We start from the raw sequence: 16,370 nt of genomic DNA, 5'->3' as shown, positions 1-16,370 counted from the left end.
TTTCACTTCATACTTCTCTATCTACGAATTATGTGTGTAGCAAAGTGAGGGTTTGTTTATTTTCTCCCCCTAAAGGCAAGATTCCCAGGCAAACTGGAGTATGCAAAAGAGCATAGGATTAACTGCTCATAGCTCTGGAATTAAGGCATATTAGGGGAATCCTTCCTTGGCTCTGGTCCTTGGTTTCCCTCCTATGAAACAAGTTGGGTGAATTAGGCAGTCTCTGGCATTCCAGGATTTGGTCTCAGGTCTAAACAGGATTTTGTAAAGTGAAAGCAGCATCCCTTGGTATCTTGGGAGGTGTCCCTGCCCTCCATGGCTCGCCTTCTGCCACATGGCCCAGCAGCAGCTACTCTGCAGGGCCATGTGCTGCCATGACAGGTACTCATCCCCATGGGCGCGGGCCTGCAGGTCCTGGAGGTACCAGTGGTCAGGTGCTTTGTACATGCAGCTCATATAGAGCAAGCTAGCCACACTGGGGGGACATGGCAGGGGCAGAAGACATGCCCTGAACACTCTTCAGCCGTTTTCTGGGGCATTTTCACTATCCCCATGATGCAAAGGAGGAATGTGAGGCTCAGAGAGGTTAGGTAAGTGCCCAGGGTCACACAGCCCTACACGGGGCCAGACTATCATCTCAACTAAGGGCAGCAAGTAAGAAACAAAATGTCATGAACTTCAGCAGGGGCTCAGGGAAGGCTTCCAGGAGGAAGGGGCACCCAGTGTGAGTCTGAAGAATGAGAGCATGTTGGATATCTCCCCAACATATCCAAAGCGTGGACAGGGCCAGGAACAAGGCCAGCAGGGAGAGAGCCTTCCAGGTGACATGGCAGCATTGCTCCCCACCCTGTCCCATCTCGCGTTCACCTATGGTGAAGGGTTGTGCAGTCTGACCCCCAGAGCTCATCATGCCTCTATGGGTGTTGGACCATCCAGTGATCCCAGGCTCTGAATGTGAATCCAGCTCCACCACGGAGGCACTATGTGGCCTCGGTAAAGGACGCCACCATGCGGCCACCAACCTGGAGGCTGGTTTTGGCTTTCATTTTTCCCACCCACCTCCAACCCTTCAGCAAACCCTGCAGTTAGATTTCAAGAAAAGTCAGAACTGACCACAATCCCCACCAACCCTGCACCACCACCACCTTGGTCTGGGGCTCCAGCGCTGCATGCCAGATGACTGCAGTGGCTTTCTCACCCCTGCCAGGGGGATCCTTTATGACGTAAGTCAGATCACAGTTCTCCTCTGCTCAAAACCCTCCAGCGACTCAGTCTACCTGTGGTAAGAGCCAAAGCCTTCCCAGTGTCCCATGCTCCCCTCTGTCGTGACCTCCTGCTCTTCCTGCTCACTGCACCCACCCTGGCCCGTTGCTCTCCAGTCTGAACCCCATGCATTGTCCCACCTGGAGCCTTCGCCCTCACTCTTCCCTCCAGTGAGAACACCCTTCCTCTCATGCCTTGCACATTCCTACAGCTCTCTGCTCAGATGCCACCTCCTCCAGGGAGTCTTCCCTCAACATCCTACTCATAATGACACACACCCCCACTCTTACCCTGTTTATTTTTTCCATGGCATCCATCAACATCCGATATGTTACATGTTTACATGGGTTACTGTCAGCTCCCCCTTCTATTAATGGAATGTGAGATCCACGAGGAGAAGGACGTAGACACGTTCACTGCTCAAGCCCCAGGGCTTAAATGGGGTCTGGCCCTGGTGGATGTTTAGCAAATAGCCACTGAAGCTCGCTGAGTGGTCCCTCGACTCTCCAGGGAAACAGCACTTGCCCCACAGGATTTGTGGGCAAAATGGTAGCACTAAGATGCCTGGTACAGCCGCTCCTCGAAACTTAGCACTCTCCTTTTTTCGGAGGGGAAGGCTGGCGGTGAGGAGGCCCGGAAGCAGACTGGGCCCTGTGGCCTTGTGCAAGTCCCTCCCCTCCTCCAGCCTCAGTTTCCTCACTTGTACAATGCAGGAGGGGACTTCTATAGCCCTTGTCAACACTGGGCACCTCTGCCTGCCTCCACCCATTCTTCACCCTGGGGCTGGTGCAGGGCCCACAGTCCATGATCCAAGCCATCAGCAGTTAACAGACAGCTGACTGACTGGCCCCACAAGGCCTGGCAGCAGCCCAGGGACCGGTTACCTCTCAGCCAAGGTGAAGTCCCCATCCTTCAAGGCCTGGCACCTTCCTCAGGGCATTCACCTGGGCAAAGGCATCGCTGTGCTGCTGACCTGCAGGAGAGATCAGAGAGGTGAGTGGGGAGAACCCAGAGTTCTCTGATGTCTCTGCCCACCCCCACTCCAAACTCCCAGCAGCAGCTTTCTGAGGCCCCTATCTGGGAGGCATCAGGGAAGAGGAAGCCTCTCTGTTAGTCACTGGGTCACAGACCCTGACCCCATCAGAGGGCCACCTTTCCTGTGTCCAGCTCCTTGAAGCATGGCTCAAGGACAATTCCCTGGAGCTGTAATTCACACCCCACCCCCAGCCAGTTCCATCCATAGGTCAGACCCCTCCAGCCTCCTCCCTGGGCTCTAGGCTTGCCCCCTCTGATTCAGCTTCCTATCCCAGCTGGGGCCTTAGGCCCTACTGGCCAGGCTGGGTGACCTGTCAATACCCCAGAGTCCCAGCCAAACATGTTCCCAACCCTCAGACCAACCTCATTCTTGCTGGGAATCCCTGCCCCATTCAGCCACTCAGCCCCCAGTGGCTCAGCTCTTCTTCCTTTCTTGTGCCAAACTCTCAAGGCTCCCTCCCCACTGGGGGTTCCCAGGTCTGACTCACTTTAGCACTCTAGGCCAGTGCTAGAGGCTGCATTAGGTGCCTGGTGTTTGGATCAGAGGACCTCAGTCAAGCCAGGCTCCAGTCTGATCATAGGCCTACATGTGGGCCTCTCTGGCCTTCTACTGAATGGACATGCACACCCCTGCCCATTCTCCCTCCACAGACTGCTTCTGTGTCCAGCCCCTGTTCTGTAGCAGGTGACTCAAGCTGGTTGTACCAAGGGCAGCAGTTGGGAAGAGTCAGCTGAGCAGGTTCCTCCTTCTGGCCTGCCCAGGGGGCTCTGGCTCTGCTCTCTGCCCTACTGCTTAGTTATAGCCCTGCCTCCTCCACTGAATTCTGCTCCAGCTGCATCTCTGTATGCCAGCCAGACCAGCAAATGCTGGAGCTCAGGGTGAGGGTGCTGGCCTCCCCCACTGCCCTGCCACAGGGCCCTCCAGCCTCTAGCCTCTAGGAGCAGCCCCTTCAGCTGGGTGAGAAGCCCCACGGGATAGAGCAAGTCAGATGCAGGAAAAGAAAAGGCAGAAGAATGCCAAGAAATACATAAAAGTGGAAGAGACCCAGGGCCAGACATGGTGGTGCATGTCTGTAATCTCAACACTTTAGAAGGATGAGGCAGGAGGATCACTTGAGCTCCAGAGTTCAAGGTCAGCCTGGTCTACATGGCAAAATCCCGTCTCCACAAATACCAAAAAAAAAAAAAAAAAGGAAAAAAAAGAAATTGCTGGATGTGGTTGCGTGCCTGTGGCCCCAACTACTCTACTTGAGAGGAGGAAGTGGGAGGATCACTTGAGCCTGAGAGGTCAAGGCTGCAGTGAGCCGGGATCATGCCACTGCCCTCTTCCTGGGCTGCAGAGTGAGACCGTGTCAAAAAAAAAAAGGCAAGAAGGGAAGAGACCCAGGCAGAGGTAAACAAGGACTACTCCACTTAGGAAACAAGGAGGTAGTTTCATTGTTTTTTCCAAGCACATGGGGTGAAGATATTCTAGCCCCACTCCATTTCCCTGCCCTCCTGCTGCATCTGCTCTGCCCCCTCTTAACCTGTATTTTGAAGAATGTTTTGTATTCACTAAAAAAAGATGAAGCCTCTTTTAAAATAAACAACCAGCAGGGCATGACAGCTGATGCCTGTAATCCCAGCACTTTGGGAGGCCAAGGAAAGAGGATCGCCTGAGCTCAGGAGTTTGAGACCTGCCTGGGCAACACAGGAAGACCTCCTCTCAATAGTAATAAATAATAATAATAATAATAATAATAATAAATTGGCCGGGCATGTCGGTGGGCACCTGTAGTCCCAGCTACTTGAGGGGCTGAGATGGGAGCATCGCTTGAGCCTGGAAGGTCGAGGCTGCAGTGAACCATGATTGTGCCACTGCACTCCAGCCTGAGTGACAGAGTTAGCTCCTGTCTCCAAAAAGTAAAAATAATAACATAGATAATTACGTAATAGTTTCCACACCAGAGAGTCTGATTCTTCATGTTAGTCTGGATTCTTGGCCCGACTGCAAAGCAGCGGGGACAGGTGGGGATCCGCAGCCAATATCCCCTGGGCCTGCCTGCCCAGCCCAGCTTTGGTCAGCTCCACTGTGCGAAGCTCGAAGGGGATGCCGTTCTTGGTGAAGATGTAGACTGCTGCACGGCAGGGCTGGGACAGCAGGTCCAGGTACAGCTCCAGCCCCATGGCGAGGGCGATGGGGTGGGGCAAGGGAGGGCCGACCTAAACCTAGGGGATGGGCCCTGGGAACAAGCCTGGGGACAGGCCCAGAACAGGAACTGTGGGCAGGAACGGCTGGTTGGGGGCAGCGGGCAGGAACGGCTGGGTCACCAAGCCTGCAGTGGTGCACCTCACTAGGAGACTGGAGCCCGGCCACGCCCTCCTTGCTCAAAGGTTGGCTCCGGAGAACTTTGGGCCAATCAATGGCGCGTCTGCTCTCTCCTTTCTGGGATCCTAGGCTGGGGGTATCTTTCTCTCTAAAAGGGAAGAGGAGAAAGGAGGTGCAGCAGCCTTCTTACCCAGTGCCTGGCTCAGTGCCCAGGATGGAGGCCAGAGGAGAAGGGTGGCTGACTGCCTGCAACGCTGCCAACCCCACACCTCATGAAGGAATGAGCTGTTTCTCCCCAGTCCTGAGGGTCATATTTATTACACTCCAGCTAATGCCTCCAACAGATGGCTAAGGCCCTGTAAGGCCTATCCAGAGGTTTCCAACAGTGCCTGGCATTGCACAGAACTTTCTACCCACTATTCAAGTGCAACTCTAGGGCTTTTGATGCCTGTGGCTGTGACACTCCCATTTCCCAAGGGAGCCTCCCAAGGCAGGAAAACCCTATTCCCAAATCCAAGATTCGGAGAAAGACCGTTGGCAAGAGGATGGTTACTGGAAAACTTGAGAATAGCTTTGCTTCTCTGGTTCGCCATGGTTCCCACCTGTCGCCTTTTTTGAGATAAGAGTCTCACTTTGTTGCGCAGGCTGGAGTGCAGTGGGATGATCATGGCTCAGTGTAGCCTTGACCTCCAGGGCTCAAGTGATCAAGTGATCATCTCACCTCAGCCTCCCAAGTAGCTGGGACCACAGGCATCACATCTGGCTAGTTTTTAAATTGTCTTTTTTTTTTTTTTTTTTTTGAGACAGGGTCTCACTATGTTGCCCAGGCTGGTCTCCAACTCCTGGGCTCAAGTGGTCTTCCTGCCTCAGACTCCTGAAGTGTTGAGATTACAGGCATGAGCCACTGCACCCAATCCCATCGTCCCCATTTAAGACCTATCCCCCCGCAGAAGAGTGCCTTCCTGGCCTAGTGCTGCAGCTCTCTCCAGACTGAGAGGGGCCACATTCTCCTGCCCCTTCAGTTGCCCACCCCTTTTCACAAGTCGCCTTTGGCCAGGATTACTGCAATATCCAATCTCCTTGCTTCCTCCCTGGCTGCCTTCCAGCAGCAGCCAGAATATTATTCTTTTTTTTTTTTTTTTTTTTTTTTAGATGGAGTCTCGCTCTGTTGCCCAGGCTGGAATGAGTGGCGCAATCTCGGCTCACTGCAAGCTCCGACTCCCGGGTTTACGCCATTCTCCTGCCTCAGCCTCCTGAGTAGCTGGGACTACAGGTGCCCACCACCACGCCCGGCTAATTTTTTGTATTTTTAGTAGAGACGGGGTTTCACCGTCTTAGCCAGGATGGTCTCGATCTCCTGACCTCGTGATCCGCCCGCCTCCGCCTCCCAAAGTGCTGGGATTACAGGCGTGAGCCACCATGCCCAGCCCAGAATATTATTCTAAAACACAATCAGAGCACTCCATACCTGCTAACACTTTAAAGCCAAGCACCTAGGCATGCCATTTAGGCTTCTGAATGACTGGGTCTTGACCAGGAGAGCTGCTGTCTAGGTTTTCTCCTCCTGACTAGTTCCTCAAGAGAAATGCAAAACTAGTGATTAACAGTAAGAGTCAGGCCGGGCGTGGGCCGGCCTCTCTGGTGTTGCTGGAAATCCTTGGTATTCCTTGACTTGTAGACTTGTTTTAAAATGTACCTGGGATTTTGGCTTTATTCAGGTCTGGCGAGGCCACAGATCAGAGGTGATAGCCATTTAAAAGATAGTTTGTTACTCGTTAGACAATAGGGGGGACATGCCACACCATGCAGGGCCATGGGGAAGCACCAGGGTCAGTCAGGTGGCAGAATGAGTGAGGGCAAAAGGTGGACAAAAGGCTTTACTGTGTTTTTTGCAAGAAGGCAAGACAGGGTAAACAGACTTAGGACTGGCTAGTTTTAATAATGGTGATGGGCTCTGGGTTATAGGAGTGGTCCCTTGTTACCTGGTACCTGTCCCTGGAGTGATTTGGGGCAGGAACCTGCTGAAAGGTGGCTGGTAAAGTTATGTTGGAGATACGAATCGGTTGATTGGCCCATCGAAGGCACACCATAAGCAAATCATTTATTCTCTGTAGGAATTAGCTGGCCCAGGGAGGGGCAGTCTCTCCTGGATCAATAAGGCCTCAAGATGTCAAAGCAATCTGGGCATGGTGGCTGAGGCCTCTAATCCCAGCACTTTGAAAGTCTGAGGAGGGAGGATCACTTGAGCCCAGAAGTTCGAGGCCAGCCTGGGCAGCATAGTGAGACTGTCTCTACAAAAAGTTTAAAAATTAGCAGGGCATAGTAGTAGTTCCAGCTACTCTGGGGGCTGAGGTGGGAGGATCACTTGAGCCCAGGAGGCTGGGGATGCAGCGAGCCATGATCGCACCACTGCACTCCAGCCTGCACTCAACAAAGTGAGATTCTGTCTCAAAACAACAACAGCAACAGCAACAAAAGAAGTTAATAGCTTAGCTTCTGCTGTATTCCAAAATTGTTGCACCCTGGACACACTGACAGCCTCAAAAGGAGGAGTTTGTGTGATCATTGGTGGATAAGGCTGGTCTGTGTAAATCCACTGGGACAAATAGTGCCTAAGCTGCACCTGTTAAAGAACAAGCTAAACACTCTCCATCAAACAAAAGAGGTGCATTCATTCTGCTGTACTGACCTTGTCCCAGCAATGGGATGTGTGTTTAACAGGATATGGGGAAATGTGCTCAGACCTGTTCCTTTCAGCTTATTCATTCCTATTCTTATCTATGTTCTTCTCCCCGTTTGTAGATCCCTCGTTATGAATCTGGCTCTTATCTCCATAGCCACCAACTCAGCTTTTAATATCTGAAACTTCTAGGAAGTCTGCAGCAGGGGAAATGAAGGAATTAAAGACACGTCACCCCAAATATGCTGCTTTGGAGTATTAATTATTTTGAGTTGAAGGCACTTGAGAAATAGCACATGCAGGAAAGACTCTCTGACCTGCCCTTTTCTATCTAAGAATAGGCCACACAATTTCCCATAAGAAAGCACCCTCCCTTTACCAGGAAGAGAAGAACATTGTCATCACAAGTGACTGTGAATCAAGGTTCCAATGGATCTGTATAAACACACGACTAAAAATAATCTTTATCTTCTAATTTTGCCCCCCATGTATGTCCTAGTCCCTTCTCCACAATTTACTCCCTATAATCCAAGCCGCTTTGTCTTGTCATTTTTTTTTTGAGGCAGAGTCTTGCTCTGTCACCCAGGCTGGAGTGCAGTGGTGCGATCTCCGCTCACTGCAAGCTCCACCTCCTGGGTTCATGCCATTCTCCTGCCTCAGCCTCCTGAGTAGCTGGGACTACAGGTGCCCGCTACCGCACCTGGCTAATTTTTTTGTATTTTTAGTAGAGATGGGGTTTCACCGTGTTAGCCAGGATGGTCTCAATCTCCTGACCTTGTGATCTGCCCGCCTTGGCCTCCCAAAGTGCTGGGATTATAGGCATAAGCCACCGCACCCGTCCTTGTCTTAAAAAAAAAAAAAAAAAAAGTATTGTTTTTATACTTTAGTCACTTCTTTAGGCCTTCATTCTCTTGTGAAAGTACCCATGTACACTGAAAATTTAGCAAAACTTGAATGATTTTCTTCTGTTAATCTGTCTTATTTCAGTTTTATTCTTAGGCCCAGATCTCCAGAGACCCTAAGAATGTAGAGGAGAATTTTTTTCCTCCCCAATAATAGCATGGCATACAGCATAGATCCCTGCTTGTTTAGGTGAACTTTAATCGCTTTCAAAAACTTTCTATGACATTCTTCATAAAGATCATGCAGGCCAGGCGAGGTAGCTCATGCCTGTAGTCCCAGCTACTTGGGAGGCTGAGGTGGGAGGATCACTTGAGCCCAGGAGGTCGAGGCTGCAGTGAGCCACAATCATGCCACTGTACTTCAGCCTGGATGACGGAGCAAGACCCTGTCTGTAAATTTTTTCTTTTTTAAGTAATGCATGTTTCAGCTCAGACTTATTCCATGGTGAGATATATATATTATATGTGTGTATGTATATATGTACATATGTATGATTGCAAATGATATCTGTTGCATTTTACATATTGAAGGAAGTATCTTCTTGAAAATATTATAAATTTGTGTCAATGTTGCTACTGCTCAAAACCCATTTCAGAATTGGTAATCTACTTACATTCAAAATGAGTGGGGTGGCCGGGCGCGGTGGCTCACCCCTGTAGTCCCAACACTTTAGGAGGCTGAGGTGGGCAGGTCACTTGAGCCAGGAGTCTGAGACCAGCCTGGCCAACATGGCAAAACCCCGTCTCTACTAAAAATACAAAAATTAGTAGGGCATGGTGGCGCATGCCTGTAATCCCAACTTCTCGGGAGGCTGAGGTACGAACTTGGGAGGCAGAGGTAGCAGTGAGCCAAGATCACACCACTACACTCCAGCCTGGGCAACAGAGCAAGACTCTGTCTCAAAACAAACTAACAAAAAAAACCAAACAAAACAAAAAAATACAACATAAAGGAGTCACCCAGAAGGAGGGTGCTGCGAAGACACATAGGGGAATGCCAGAACAGAGGCAAAGATTGGAGTGATGGGTGTTAGATTAATCATGGTCTTTATGTCCTGTACTTTATCACGCTTTGACATTTTTTAAGTTTATTTTACATTTTTGTAGAGACAGGGTCTCACTCTGCCAGGCTGGAGTGCAGTGGCACAATCTCGGCTCACTGCAACCTCTGCCTCCTGGGCTCCAGTGATCCTCCCACTTCAGCCTCCTGAGCAGATGGGACTAACAGACACGTGCCAATGCCTAACTAATTTTTTTTGAATTTTTGGTAAAGATGGGGTTTCATCATGTTGCCCAGGCTGGTCTCAAACTCCTGGGCTCAAGCAATCTGCCTGCCTTGACCTCCCAAAGTATTGGGATTACAGGTATGAGCCACCATGCCTGGCCCAGTTTTTACAGATATTTTAAAAATTATGTCTTACAGTGGACCTATAAGTGTCAGAACTCTCATCTCCTTTGACAGCAAGGATACCAGGATTCAAAGTAGTTAATGGCATACTTGAGGTCAGGAGCTAATGAATGACAGAGTCAGGATTTAAATTCAGGGTCTTGGCTGGGCACGGTGGCTCACGCCTGTAACCCTAATAAGGTAGGAGACCACCCCTCATATTGTCTTATGCCCAATTTCTGCTTCCAAAGAAAGAGGTAAAAACTAAAAGGCAGAAATGAAATCCACAGGCAGACAGCCCGGCGCTGCACCTTAATCCACAGGCAGACAGCCCGGCGCTGCACCTTGGGCTTGGTTAAAGATCCACCCCTGACCTAACCAGTTATGTTATCTATAGACTCCAGACATTGTATGGAAAAGCACTGTGAAAATCCCTGTCCTGTTCTGTTCCATTCTAATTACTGGTGCATGCAGCCCCCAGTCGTGTACCCCCTGCTTGCTCAATTGATCACGACCCTCTCACACAGACCCCTTAGAATTGTAAGCCCTTAAAAGGGACAAGAATTTCTCACTCAGGGAGCTCGGTTATTGGAGACGTGAGTCTTGCTGAAGTTCCCGGCCGAATAAAGCCCTTCCTTCTTTAACTTGGTGTCTAAGAGGTTTTGTCTGCAGCTTGTCCTGGTACACCAACACTTTGGGAGGTCGAGATGGGCAGATAACTTGAGGTCAGAAGTTCAATACCAGCCTGGCCAACATGGCAAAACCCCAACTCTACTAAAAATACAAAAATTGGAGAGGGATTTCGGGATCATGGCAGATGGGCGGCATAGCCAGATTGCAGCTCCGGACAGAGCAGCATGTGGAGGCTTGCATTGTGAATTTTAGCTGCAGATCCACTGAAAGAACAAACCAGCAATCCTGAGAGGATCCACAGACCCTCTGAAGGAAGCAGACTTGCTCCTGCAGGGCCCAGGAGACACCCCAAATACTGTGAGTGCCCCAACTGTGGAAGTGGGAAAGGGAGACCCTCCTCTCCTGAGCACACACCCCCACTGGAGAAGCTGAAGGCCTGTTTGTGGGAGAAGTTTCTGACTTTTCCTGGAGCTGAGTCAAGTTACAAAACTGAGCCGAGCAAAATACAGGGTCAGAGGAAGCAGCAGAAAGGCCCTGGGAGCTCACTGGATCCCCAAGCAGCCCATTCCTGCCTGGCACCACAGGGATCCATCAGGACGGTGGCCAGAAAGCAAGGGGTAAAACTCCACAGCTCCACAGGGAGAAGGAATTCTCTAGCTGAACTTTGTAACAATTTGAATGGGGTGAGAAGCCTCCGGGCCAGAACCCAGGGGAGGGTGTGAATCTGGCTTGCAGATTTCACAGGCGAAGGAAGAACTAAAGCCCTTTTCTTTGGCAGCTGGGAGGTGGAAAGCCTCAGGCAAGTTTTCAATTCGTCTGGCCCTCCATCTGGAAACACACTGTTTGCTGTTTCCAGATGGAGGGCTGTTTGCAGGACATGGTGGGAGTGAGACCGCCCCTTCAGTTTGCATGGGAGCTGGATGAGGCCTGTGACTTCCGGCTTTCCCCCACTTCCCTGACAACCTGCATGACTCAGCAGAGGCAGCCATAGTTCTCCTAGGCACACAACTCCAATGACCTGGGCATCTCACCCCCATCCTCCACAGCAGCTACAGCAACACCTGCCCAAGGAGAGTCTGATCTCAGACATGCCTAGCCCCGTCCTCACCTGAGGGTCCTTTCCTACCCACCCTAGTAGTGGTAGACAAAGGACGCATAATCTTGGGAGTCCTAGGGCCCCACCCACCACTGGCCCCTCTCCACATTACTACAGTTGATGCTTTCTGGAGAGAGCCACCTCCTGGCAGGAGGCCAACCAGCACAAAAATAGAGCATTAAACCACCAAAGTTCACGGAGTGCACTGCACCGTCCGCCGCCTCCACCAGAATAGGTGCTGGTATCCATGGCTGAGAGACCCATAGACGGTTCACATCACAGGACTCTGTGCAGACAACCCCCAGTACCAGCCCGGAGCTGACTAGACTCACTGGGCAGCTAGACCCAGAAGAGAAACAACAATCACTGCAGTTTGGCTCACAGGAAGCCACATCCACAGGAAAAGGGGGAGAGACTACATCAAGGGAACAGCCCTGGGACAAAAAAAATCTTAACAACAACCTTCAGCCCTATACCTTCCCTCTGACAGAGCCTACCCCAATGAGAAGGAACCAGAAAACCAAATGTGGTAACATGACAAAACAAGGGTCGTCAACACCCCCAAATATCACACTAGTTCACCAGCAACGGATCCAAACCAAGAAGAAATCCCTGATTTACCTGAAAAAGAATTCAGAGGCCGGGCGCGGTGGCTCACGCCTGTAATCCCAGCACTTTGGGAGGCCGAGGTGGGCGGATCACGAGGTCAGGAGATCGAGACCATCCTATCTAACATGGTGAAACCCCGTCTCTACTAAAAATACGAAAACAAAATTAGCTGGGCATGGTGGCTGGTGCCTGTAGTCCCAGCTACTCAGGAGGCTGAGGCAGGAGAATGGAGTGAACCTGGGAGGTGGAGCTTGCAATGAGCAGAGATCCCGCCACTGCACTCCAGCCTGGGCAACAGAGCGAGACTCCATATATATATGGAATATATAGGGAATATATATATAGGGTATATATATATATGTGGAATATATAGGGAATATATATATAGGGAATATATATATAGGGAATATATACAGAATATATATAGGGAATATATATATGGAATATACATAGGGAATATATATAGGGAATATATATAGGGAATATATATATAGGGAATATATATATAGGGAATATATATAGGGAATACACACATGGACTATATATATGGAATACACACATGGAATATATATATGGAATACACATGGAATATACACACATGGAATATACATATATGGAATATACACACATGGAATAGATACATCTGGAATATATATGTGGAATATATACATCTGGAATATATATATCTGGGATATACATATGGAGTATATATCTGGAATATACATATATGGAATATATATGTGGAATACATACATATATGGAATATATATGTGGAATACATACATATATGGAATACATATATATGGAATACATATATATTCCATATATGGAATATAAATATGGAATATATCTATGAATATATATGGAATCTATATGGAATATATATGGAATAAATGTATGGAATCTATATATATGGAATATATGTGGAACATATGGAATATATGTGGAATATATGGAATGTATATGGAATATATGGAATATATATTGAATATATGGAATACATATGGAGTACATATGGAATATATACATACGGAATACATATATGGAATATAGACATATGGAATATATACATGGAGTATATACATACAGAATATATACATATGGAATATATACATGGAATACATACATGGAATACATATATGGAATACATACGTATGGAATACATATATGGAATACATACATGGAATACATATATGGAATACATACGTATGGAATACATATATGGAATACATACGTATGGAATACATATATGGAATACATACGTATGGAATACATATATGGAATACATACGTATGGAATATATATGGAGTACACATCTATGAAATATATATATGGAGTACATATATATGGAATATATAAATGGAATACATATATATGGAATATATAAATGGAATACATATATATGGAATATATATATATGGAATGAGTATATATGGAATATATATATGGAATGAGTATATATGGAATATATATATGGAATGAGTATATATGGAATATATATATGTGGAATACTACTCAGTCATGAAAAGGAATTAATTAACAGCATTTGCAGTGACCTGGATGAGTTTGGAGACTATTATTCTAAGTGAAGTAACTGAGGAATGGAAAACCAAACATCTTATGTTTTCACTGATATGTGGGAGCTAAGCTATGAGGACGCAAAGGCATAAGAATGGACTTTGGGGACTTGAGGGGAAGAGTGGGAGGAGGGTGAGGGATAAAAGACTACAAATATGGTGCAGTGTATACTGCTGGGGTGACAGGTGCACCAAAATCTCACAAATTGCTACAAAAGAACTTACTCATGTAACCAAATACCACCTATACCCCAATAACTTATGGAAAAATAAAATAATACATAAATAAATAAAAATACAAAAATTAGCAGGTCATGGTGGTGCGCACCTGTAGTCCCAGCTACTTGAGAGGTTGAGCTGGGAGAATCACTTGAACCTGGGAGACAGAGGTTGCAGTGAGCAGAGATTGCGCCACTGCACTCCAGCCTGGGTGACAGAGGGAGACTTTGTCTCAAAAATAAATAAATAAATAATAAGGCTGGGCATGGTGGCTCATGCCTGTAATCCCAGCACTTTGGAAGGCCGAGGCTGGTGGATCTCCTGATGTCAGGAGTTTGAGACCAGCCTGATCACCTGAGGTCAGGAATTTGAGGCCAGCCTGACCAACATGGTGAAACCCCATCTCTACTAACAATACAAAAATTAGCTGGGCATAGTGGTATACGCCTGTAGTCCCAGCTACTCGGGAGGCTGAGGCAGGAGAATCGCTCGAACCACCCTGGAGGTGGAGGTTGCAGTGAGCTGAGATCGTGCCATTGCACTCCAGCCTGGGCGACAGAGCAAGACTCCGTCTAAAAAATAAATAAATTCAAGGTCTTTCCACTGTGCTCCCCCCACCTTGCTACACACACACACACACACACGCACACGCGCGCGCGCGCACACACACACACACACACACAGAGTTCAAGCCCATAGAAATCTGGTTGTCTATGGATAAAAGTCTTGAGTGATCCCCAGGACAGGGATAGAGTTGTGTTTTCCAAACAGCGAATCTTCTAATTTTAGCATCTTTTGCAATCTGCACAGGCTGATAATTTCCCAAATCATCAAACCTTGGTTTCTTTTTGCTTAACAGCTTTTTCCTCACTTTATCACTTTCCTCTTGCTTTTCACCATAAACAGCAAGAAGAAATGAGGCTTCACCTTCAACACTTTGCTTGGAAGTCTCCTCAGCTAAATATCCAACTTCGTTGCTTTAAGTTCACCCACCATATAACTATCGGACACAATTCAACTAAGCTTTCTACCTCCCTACGGGCTCCTTTTCTGGGAAATGATCCTCCTTCCTCCAGTTTCCAGAAACACGTTCCTCATTTCTTCAGAGTCCTCAGCAGCAGGATTTTTAATATCTATTTTTTCTTTTTTTGAGGCAGATTCTCGCTTGGTCGCCCAGGATGGAGTATAGTGGCGCAATCTTGGCTCACTGCAACCTCCGTCTCCCAGGTTCGAGCAATTCTCCTGCTTCCGCCTCCCTAGTAGCTGGGATGCCACCACGCCTAGCTAATTTTTGTATTTTTAGTAGAGATGGGGTTTCACTATGTTGGCCAGGCTGGTTTGAACTCCTGACCTCAGGTGATCCACCCACCTCAGCCTCCCAAAGTGCTGGCATTACAGGTGTGAGCCACTGCACCCAGCCAATATCTATATATCTACCTACAGCTGCCTATGATGACTTAGGTATGCTGTAAGGCAATGTAGACTTGCTCTGACCATGTTTAGTTGATACTCGTGAGCCCTCCCTATGGTCTTTAACATCCATATTTCTACCAACAATCTGTGCAAGGCAATCTAGGTTTTCTCTATCATGGGCCTCATAATTTTTCCAGCCTCTGCACATCACCCAAATTTAAAGCTACTTCCACATTTTTAGATTTTTGTTTGTTTGTTTGAGACAGGGTCTGACTCTGTTGCCCAGGCTGGAGTGCAGTGTCACAGTCACAGGTCACTGCAGCCTAGACTTCCCAGCCTCAAGCAATCCTCCCACCTCGGTCTCCCCAGTAGCTGGGACTACAAGCATGCGCTACCATCCCCAACTAATTTTTTTTTTTTTTTGAGACGGAGTCGCGCTTTGTTCCCCAGGCTGGAGTGCAGTGGCGCGATCTTGGCTCTCTGCAAGCTCCGCCTCCTGGGTTCATGCCATTCTGCTACCTCAGCCTCCCGAGTAGCTGGGACTACAGGCACCCGCCACCACGCCTGGTTAATTTTTTGTATTTTTAGTAGAGACTGGGTTTCACCATGTTCGCCAGGATGGTCTCAACCTTCTGACCTCGTGATCCGCCTGCCTTTGCCTCCCAAAGTGCTGGGATTATAGGCGTGAGCCACTGCTCCCGGCCCATCCCCAGCTAATTTATATATTTTTAGTAGAGACGGGGTTTTGCCATGTTGCCCAGGCTAGTCTCAAACTCCAGGGCTCAAGTAATCCACCCACCTTGGCCTCCGAAAATGTTGAAATTACAGACATGAGCCACTGTGCCCAGCCTAGATTTTCTTTTTTATAGCAGCACCCTGCTTCCTGGCACCAAAATCTGTGTTCCTCTCCTCTGGATGGTATAACAAATTACCACCACCTTGGTGGCTTAAAACAACATAAGTCTATTCTCTTACAGTTATGGAGACCAGAACTTTATAATCTATTTCTCTGGGCCAAAACCCAGGTGCCAATAGGGTTGCACACCCTCCAGAGGCTCTGAGAGGGGAATTGGTTTCCTCGATTTTTCCAGCTTTTGGAGCTGCCTGTCTTGGGTCATATAGCCCCTTCTTCCATCTTCAAAGCCCACAATGTAGCATCTTCAAATCTCTCTGCTTCCATCTTCTCCTGTCTTCTGTGTCAAATCTCTGTCTGTCTCCTCTTACACAGATACTTGTGACTGCATTTAG

Source organism: Pan paniscus, chromosome 23 (assembly GCF_029289425.2).
Source record: "Pan paniscus chromosome 23, NHGRI_mPanPan1-v2.0_pri, whole genome shotgun sequence".
Taxonomy (NCBI): Eukaryota; Metazoa; Chordata; class Mammalia; order Primates; family Hominidae; genus Pan; species Pan paniscus.
This window is presented reverse-complemented; position numbering follows the sequence as displayed.